The sequence below is a fragment of the Dipodomys ordii genome, unplaced genomic scaffold, assembly GCF_000151885.1.
Source record: "Dipodomys ordii isolate 6190 unplaced genomic scaffold, Dord_2.0 Scaffold13, whole genome shotgun sequence".
NCBI classification, from domain to species: Eukaryota; Metazoa; Chordata; class Mammalia; order Rodentia; family Heteromyidae; genus Dipodomys; species Dipodomys ordii.
Window position 1 is genome coordinate 23,208,597 of NW_012267229.1, and position 9,061 is coordinate 23,217,657.

A 9,061-nucleotide genomic window follows, 5' to 3' on the forward strand; every position below is an offset into this window, starting at 1 on the left:
AGCCTGTTTTCTTTCTTTTTCTTTCTTTCTTGTGTTTGAATTCAGAGGTTCCCATTGCTAGGAAGGTATTCTACCTCTGGGCCATGGATCAGCCCAAAAACACAATCCTGGAAAAAAGTCAGAGGAGAAGGAAAAACCTTACTTAAAAAGGAAAAGAGGCACGAGGTGCTTATGGCCTGTAGTCTTAGCTAGTCAGGAAGTTGAGATTTGAGGATCACGGTTCAAAACCAGCATGGGCAGGAAAGTCTGTGAGACTTTTATCTCCAATAAACTACTCAAAAAATTGGAAGTGAAGCTGTGGTTTAAGTGGTAGAGCACTAACCTTGAGCAAAAGCTCAGGGACAGTGCCTAGGACCTGAGATCAAGCCCCAGGACTAACACCAAAGAAAAAAGAAAAAGGAAGCCAGGCCCAGTGGTTCATACCTGTAATCCTAGCTACTCAGGAGTCTAAAATCTAAGGATATCAGTTCAAACCTAGCCCAGGAAGGCAAATCAATCAAATAAAATAAATCCAGAAATGTTTTCTCTCATATGTGGTAGCCAGAACTAAAATACAACAGGACATGATTAAATTATACAGGACTGTAGGCCAACGGAGATACTTTTAAGGGAGGAACACAAAAGTGCAATCATATAAAATAATAATACTTATCAAAATAAACTCCAGGAAATGGAAGCAAGAGGGTTCTGTTTGATTTCTTTTCTTTTTGTCCTGTTTGTTTATCTGTCTTTGGAAGAGTAAGAAAGGGCACAGAAAGTGAGGAACAAAAGGTGAATAAATGCAGCAATGGGACTTATTAGATGCTATACTTGAAATAAACTATACAACTTGTGGGTGGGGACAGGAGGAGAAAACTGGGAAAGAGCATAAAAATCATCAACAAATTGTCAGCAATAAACTTAATAATACGACAAATGAATTATATACCATGATCAAGTGGGATTTGTTCTAGGCAAAGAAGAATGGATTAAAATTTGCAAATCAAGGAGGGGGGGTGGGAGGGCAGGGATGGTAAGGGGAAACAAAGGAGGAGGCAACAATGCTTGATAAGAAATGTACTCATTACCTTGCTCATCCCCTCTGTGTGGTATTTTCACAGTAAAAAAAAAAAATCTTTAAAAAAAATGAAAATCAAGCTGGGCGCTGGTGGCCTGTAATCCTAACTACTCAGGAGGCTGAGATCTGAGGATCGAAGTTCAAAGCCAACCTGGTCAGTAAAGTCTGAGATTCTTATCTCCAATTACCCACCAGAAAACTGGAAGTGGCACTGTGGCTCAATGTGGTAGACTGCTAGCTTTGAGCAAAAGAGCTCAGGAACAGAGCACAGGCCCCCAGTTCAACTGACCAAAAAAAAAAAAAAAAAGAAGAAGAAGAAGAAGAAAGAAAATCAATTAATGTAATCCATCACAAAAACAGTCTAAAGTAAAGCAAGACGAAAGAAAGCAAAAGATGGTATCACAAATACAGAGGAAGCATTTGACAAAATTCTACATGAATGCATTATAAAAGCTCTCACTAAACTATGCATAGAAACAAAACATCTTAAGCTTGATGAAAAATCCAAACCCCCATAACTAACCTTACACTTAGTGATGAGAAACGAGATGCTTTCTCCTGGAACAAGGCAGACCCGTCTCCTTTACTAGTTTCATTCAACATCTTACATCAAAAATATAATAAGAATACACAAAGAGAAGAAAAATCGTTTTTGTACACAGAATACATGCTTATGTGAAAAACTGGTAAAAACCAAAGCAAACTAAAACAAAACAAAAATACAACTCTTGGAACTCATAAGCAACAAATGGAAGGTTAGAAGATGGATAAAGGTTAATAATTGTTTTTCTGTATCTTAGCAATGAACACGTGGAATTTAAAATTTAAATTGTGATACTAGGGTATAGCATGGTAACTCATACCTGTAATCTCAGCTATGTTAGCAAGACCCTATAAAAAATAAGGTGAAAAAAAAATAATAAGGTGGATGTACCGGTGATGTAGGCCTGTAATTCTAGCTACTAAGAAGGTGGAGATGGAGGATCTCAGTCTGAGGCAAGCCCAGGTAAATGTGTGAGATCCTTTCTGAAAAACAAGTTAGAGGAAAAAGAGATGTTTGACTCAAGTGAGGGAGCACTAACACAACAAACATGAGGCACTGAGTTCAAATCCCAATACTGCCCAAAAAAGGAAAAACAAAGCCCAACATATCATTTACAACAGCACATAAAAAAAGGGAATGAATGATAAAAATGTGTCTGAGGAAAACTACAAAACTCATAATAAAATGAAATAAAATCGAATTCCATGTTCATTGGTTTAAAAAAAAAAAACTCTGATAAGAGTATATTAGACTTTGCCAGAAAACCACACAGACATCCAGGTATAAAAAAACAAAGAAATGGTTTATTGCCAGTAAAGGGGCTGGCAAGACCCCTTCTCACAAGAGAGGAGTGAGAAGAAGTGCCAGCTATTGTCTGAGGTGACCTATATAACCTACTGAGGCTAGAAGGGGCTAGAAGGGGCTAGGAGACGGAGACCCTGGTGTGGATGTCCTCACCCACACCACTAGGAGATAAGGGGCTCTGCAGCTGCCCAGACCTGAAGGTCACTCTAAGGGGCTCCTGTTGCCTTATATGGTGGTAGCTGCCCCAGAGAAGTGCCATCCCAAGGTAAAGGGGGTTGGAGGCAGATTATTTACTGCCTTTACTACATGGGCCTGGTGCTGCCTAGGAAGGAAGCCTGTTAAACTGTGGAAAGGGGAAGGAGCGTGCTAAGCTATGGGAAGGGAGCTCATTGGGCTAACACCCTCAATAGTGTTAAGATATTGTTCTTCCCAATTTGACCTATTAGATTCAACACAATCCCAACCAATCTTCCAGGAAGTTACTTTTGGATGTCAATAAACAGATTATGAAACTTAGATGGTAAAACAACAAAAAAAGAAAAAACAGAACAACTGTGCAGAAGGACAGAAACAAGGTTCGAGTTGTGTTACTGACTTTAAGCCTTACCATATAACTGTGTGGTCTGCTCCCACCAAAAAATAGAAAATAGATCGATGGAGTTAAACAGAGAAACCAAAATTAGACCCACAAAAATATAGACAATTGATATTTGAAAAGGAGCAAAGGCAATTAAATACAGTACAATCTTCAGAATAAGGGGACTTACAGAATTGGACATCCACACACAAAAAGTGAATCTAGACATGTATCTCACACTAAAAGTACATTTAAAAAACATAGATCTCATACATAAAAAATTAGTCCCAAGTCGGCTGAGCATGGTGATACATACCTGTAAACTCAGATACTCGAGAGATAGAGCTTGGGAGGGTGGCAGTTTAAAGTAGGTTTGGGCAGCAAATTAGGAAGAATCACATCTCAATCAATAAGCTTGGCATGGTGATTTCAGCTGTGCAGGAGACTAAAGGTTAGGAGTTTGAGGTCCACTGGCCCAGGACAAAAACCGTGAGAGCCATGGCTGGAGGTTTGGCTCATGTAATACAGTGCTTGTATAGTTGTTTAGATATGGCTCAGGATGTTGGGGTATCAATAAGAATAAGAACATCAATTCAAAAGGAATTCTGCAAGGCAAAGATTATTTCTGCAGAAGGGTGTGCCATCAGACGACCCCCCCCCACAAAAAAAAATCTGGCAGGCAAGTAAGTACACAAAACAGGCAGGCTGCTCTATGAAAGCTGCTCCTTTTTTACTTCTAACACAGCAGGCCCTGCCCCTCTGCTCCAATTGGCTGAGCTCAGGGTTACAAACTGCAAAAGGATGTGGCTTACTTAACTGGATGTAACTAAAATTCAAGGAGTTTCTAACAGTATGTCTTAATTAAAGTGCAGCAAGTATAGCTAAAATGTAACAAACCATGGCCAAAGCAGGAACTTTTCAGAAAAACAAGTCTCACAAGATTGACAGAAAGGGCTGGGAAGGTGGATCAGTGGATCAGTGGTAGAGTGCTTGCCCTTCATGAATAAGGCCCTGGGTTCGATTCCTCAGCACCACATAAACAGATAAAAGCTGGAAGTGGCGCTGTGGCTCAAATGGTAGAGCTGAGGGACAGTGCCCAGGCCCAGAGTTCAAGTGCCACAAATGCCAAAAAAAAAAATTAAAAAAGATTGACAGAAAGGCAGCAAACTACTTTGATAAAGAAAAGACAGTTTTTCTCCCATTTAACAAATGCAAAGCCACCTTAGTACCACCAAAACCTTACACAATTCAAAAGGGAACTAGGGATGTAGCTTGAAAGTGGTATGCTTGCCTAATATAAGCAAGACCCTGGGTTAAATCCCTAGCACCTCCCACCACTACCCACACACACTTAAAAACAAAAACAAGCCAGGCACTGGTGGCTCATACCTGTAATCCTGGCTATTCAGGAGGCTGAGATCTGAGGATTGTAGTTCAGAGCCAGCCCAGAGAAAAAAGTTAATGAGACTTTTAGCTCCAATAATTATCAGAAAAAAATGGAAGTGGCGCTGTGGCTCAAGTGGTAGAGCACTAGCCTTGAGCACTAAGAGGCTCAGGGATAGTGCATAGGCCTTGAGTTCAAGCACTAGACCCAGCAAGAAAAAAAGAAAAAGGAAAAAAAAAGACCCTACCTGAATAGCTCAAACAGAAAAGGTCTGGAAGTAAAGCTCACTTGATAGAAGCACTTGCTTAGAAAGCAATAATCCCCCCAGTTCAACCCCCCCGTACCTCCCCCCCACATACAAAGTAAATAAAATAAATCCCAACTGGATCTCAAAGTATAAAATACAAAACTATACAACTTCTAGGAGATAACATAAACATAAGAAAAAAAGAGAAAATGTAGGTGACCTTGCATTTGGCAATGAGTTTTTAGATGCCAAAAATATGATTCATTGACTTCACTGGTAAGTTTGAGTTCAGACAAGCCACAGACTAGAAGAAAATTTTTGCAAAGCAAGTATCAGATAAAGGACAGGGATGCAAAAATATTCTCTCCAAAAATCCTCTTAAAATTCAGCAATAATTTTAATCACAAACCACTCTATTAAAAATGGGCCAAAAGTAAGAATGGATACGCCATGTAGGAAGGCACTTGGATGACAAGTAAATATCTGAAAAAGGACATGTAAATTCAAGCAATGATACTATACATAGCTAAAATACAGAAAAGGGCAAAATAGAACAAAATCAAATCTAGCAGGTACTGGCATGCATGCATAGGGAACAACAAGAATTCTCACTTTGGGTGAAAACAAAATGGCACAGCCACTTTGAAATTTAGTCTGGTATTTCTTACCTAGTTAGGCATAGTTTGAACACATGGTCTAACAGACAGGTTCCTAGATAAATGAATTGCTTCTTTTGCTCAAGGCTATTACTCTACCACTTGAGCTTCAGTGCCTCTTCTGGCCTTTTTTGTTTATGTGGTACTGAGGAATTGAACCCAGGGCTTCGTGCATACCAGGCAAGCACTCTATCACTAAGCCACCTTCCCAGCCCACTGATCGCCATAAACTTATGGGGCTGGGAAGGTGGCTCAGTGATAGAGTGCCTTGCATGCATGAGGCCCTGGGTTCCATTCCTCAGCACCATATGAGCAGAAGAAGCCAGAAATGGCGCTGTGGCTCAAGTGGTAGAGTGCTAGCCTTGAGCTGAGAAGCTCAGGGACAGGATTCAGGCCCAGAGTTCAGGCCTTACCAAAAAAAAAAAAAAAGCTGTCCATGACAATTTACAGTGCCTTAATTCATCATCAGCAAAGGCTGGATCAGATCTATTATTTTCCAGGACTACTGTTACAAACTAGGAGGCTTTAAACCAAACATGTGTTTTCTGATAGTTCTGGAAGCTAGAAGTCTGAAATTGATATGTCTGCAAGGCCATGTTTCTGCTGAGACTCTTTGTAGAGTCTCTCCATGCTTCTCATGCTGTTAATCTTTAATGCCCCTAAATTTGCAGCAACAATAACTCCAATTCCTGCCTGTGTCATAGGGTGTTTTCCATAAGTGTCTCTGTCTCCACATATTTTCCACCTAAAGACATCAGTCTGTTGGATTAGGATCCTTTCTAGTGACCTTGCCTTCACTTGATTATATCTGCAAAGATCCTTTTCCAAAGAAGGTCACATTCACAGAAACCTGGGATTAGTACCTTAACAGATCTCTCTGGAAGACATAGGTCAATTTTTAAGAATGGGTTAATGAATAAACAAACTGTGGTAATGTATACAATGGAAGACTATTCAGTAATAAAAAGAAATGAGCCTTGAGCCATAAAAAGACAAGAGGAAGCTTTAAATCATATAGCTTCATGAAAGAATACATTAGAAAGTGCTATATAGTGTATGGTACAATTCTATGAAACTCTGGCAAAGGCAAAATTGTGAATTCCAAAGTTGGGGGTACAGGAAGATATAAGGAGATGAATAACTGAAGCACAGGTGATTTTTCAGGCGGTGTAACTTTTTGATCTATGTGTGTGTGCATTTTGTGTGTATGTGTGTATATGTGCCTTGTTACTGGGGCTTGAACTCACAGCTTGTACTCTACCACTTGAACCATGCCTGTTTCTGGCTCTTGGCTAGCTGGAGATCAAAGTCTTGCTGATTTGTCTACTCAGGCTGGCTCTAAACCTAGATCCTCAGATCAGAGCTACAGGTGTGAGTTACCAGCACGTCTTTCTTCTGGATACTTCATTGTAGATATATCACATCTCACCTTCATCAAAACCTTTAGAACTATACAACGCAAAGAATGAGCTCTAACATTAAACTATGGGCCCTAGTTAATGATCATGTGACAATATTGGCTCATCAATGTATCATCTGTTACAGTATACTATGTTACTAATTGGGGAACTGTGCATGGGGGAGAAGGGAATGTTGAAGCTCTGAGTAGTATTTTGTTCTTTAAAAAAGGTCTACTGACTTTTATTTTTAATCCATGACTAAATCTAAGAATCAAATGTCATCTCCCACAACTCCATGATGGGCCAAGGTCCTTCTTTCCAAGCACATATAGACACCTAAAACCCTGCACGGACAGATTGCATCTACCACATCATGCTTTATCTTTGGGTCTCTGTCAGTACATAGCTGTGGCTTGCTGACCTCTGAACTAGAATGTAGAGATGGCAAAAGGATCTACTCTATCCAACCCCTTAGTAGATATATATGGAGGTCTGAAAAAGGGCACTCTGTTCACTCAGGGTACTGATGATATAATTTGTGGTGTAATCATTATGAGTCTCTGACCCACTCAGCTGTTTTCTGGATGATGGCATAAGACATAGTCTTGAGACATTAATGTTTACTGCAGTCTGAATAAAGACAGATCCCCATGGGAAGTTTTTGCACTCCCGAACTCCAATCTAGTGGTTTTGATTAAAACCCATGCTTTTTGCATTACACAACTCACTCTTAAGCTTGGTCAAGTTAAAAGGTGGTAAACTATTTGGTTCAGACCAAGTATGATACAGAGGTCATAAGCACAAATGTCTACACAATAGATAATATACATGAGGAAGGCTGATAAGGTTTGGGAGAATGTCCTTTGCAAAGTTCATGTCTGGCCTTGAGTAGGGACTTGTTGGCTATAGCCAATTGTTGCCATACGGATATGTGGACATAGTGTTGCCAGATGAGGCAAAGGTGCAGATTTCTGCAGACTTAAAAAAAAAAAAAAAGGAAGGGTTACTAAGTAATTCAGATTGTTTAGATAGAAGTACTGGAAGGGCATGTTGAAAGGATGAAGGTAATGCATTGGGGTACTCAGAATGGAGGAGACACTACAGGTAATGGCTGCAGAGAACTTTGACTCCAGAAACTAATGAGTTTGAGCCACTAGCACTAAAAGATTTAAGCAAGAACAGGACAAGATTAGAATGGCACTTTTAAAAGATCACTTGGCAGTTGTGGGGGGGCAGGGCTGAGAGTCGGGTGATGAATTAGAAGTCTATCATTAAACTAAGTAAGGGTAAAGGAGAGATGACAAAGGCCTATTTACTTTGTTCTTTTCTCCTACCAGATTGTAAACTCCAAGCCAGCAGGGCGCCCGTCTGTCTTGTTCTAGGTCTCCAGCATATAGCCGAAAGCTTGCTCAATATTTGTTCAAAGAATGAAGGAAAGAAGAGGGAGGCAGCTCAACACCAACAGCAATGACTAGAGTAAAATACTGGTTAATGTAAAGTACCACGGGGGAGGGGGGGAGCGGCTGAGGCCTGTTCCCTTTCCAGAAGCTTCTCTTAGAAGCCTTAGGGAGGGGCTACTCTTGAGGAATAACTGTTGGACACAGAATTTTTTTTAAAGACCTTGGAATGTTCCCTTCCTGGAACTCGTATGGCTTTTCTGTCTATGAAAGGAGGAAATGGGAAGTACCTTGAAGAACTGGAAAGGAAGAGTACTTGAAAGTGGAGTTATTAAGCAATTTTTATTCTCCACTAGTCACAGTGTCCCTGAAGCACCCAGAAAAGGTACCTAATCTCACCCACCGACCCCGTGGAGATCACTTTAAGAGTGGAGTGGGAACCTCTGACCCTCGGAATCTCTGGGCCTAGCATTCGAGGATAGGGCAACCCCAACCTACCTGCCAAGTCCCCTCCCTTCCCAGACACCCCACTTCTGGATCGCGACCATCCCCCAGCCCCGCCCTCTCTTACCTCTTCCCGCACCCAGCCCCATTTCCTTCCCCTACGCCCACCTCCTCCCCGCTCCCACCCCAGCCCGCCGCATCCCTGCCCTCGCCTCCTTTTCCTCCTCCCTTGCGTCACTGCCCTTCTCGGGCGGCCGAGGCAACCCCGTGCCGCGCTTGGCCAATGAGGAGACGGCGAATGGTAGGGGCGGGACTTGGGCCGGAGCGGAAGTGGTGGCCGGAGCGGAAGTGGAGCTACCGCCACTGCCGCCACCGATTTCGGAGCCGTGGTAGCTGTCGTCGTCGCCGCCGCCGCCGTCGCCGCCACTGCAGCCACCCGTGCCGCCTCCTGAAGAGTGGGCTTGGGAAGAAAGCGGTCGCCGCCCTTAAAGCTTCGTTGGAAGCGCCTTTGCCCCCTGGAACCCTCCCACGGTAAATGTGGCGCGGGGTCC

General features: G+C 42.0%; 1 protein-coding gene across 1 annotated transcript in view; it reads left to right on the forward strand.

The window, feature by feature from the left end:
- Positions 1–8,838: 8,838 nt before the first annotated feature.
- Positions 8,839–9,061, forward strand: part of Ywhab (tyrosine 3-monooxygenase/tryptophan 5-monooxygenase activation protein, beta) — a 24,445-nt gene continuing 24,222 nt past the window's right edge. Inside the window, exon 1 of the mRNA XM_013010893.1 lies at positions 8,839–9,041. The gene's annotated coding sequence lies outside the window, so the exon portion shown is untranslated. The remainder of the gene's footprint in view (positions 9,042–9,061) is intronic.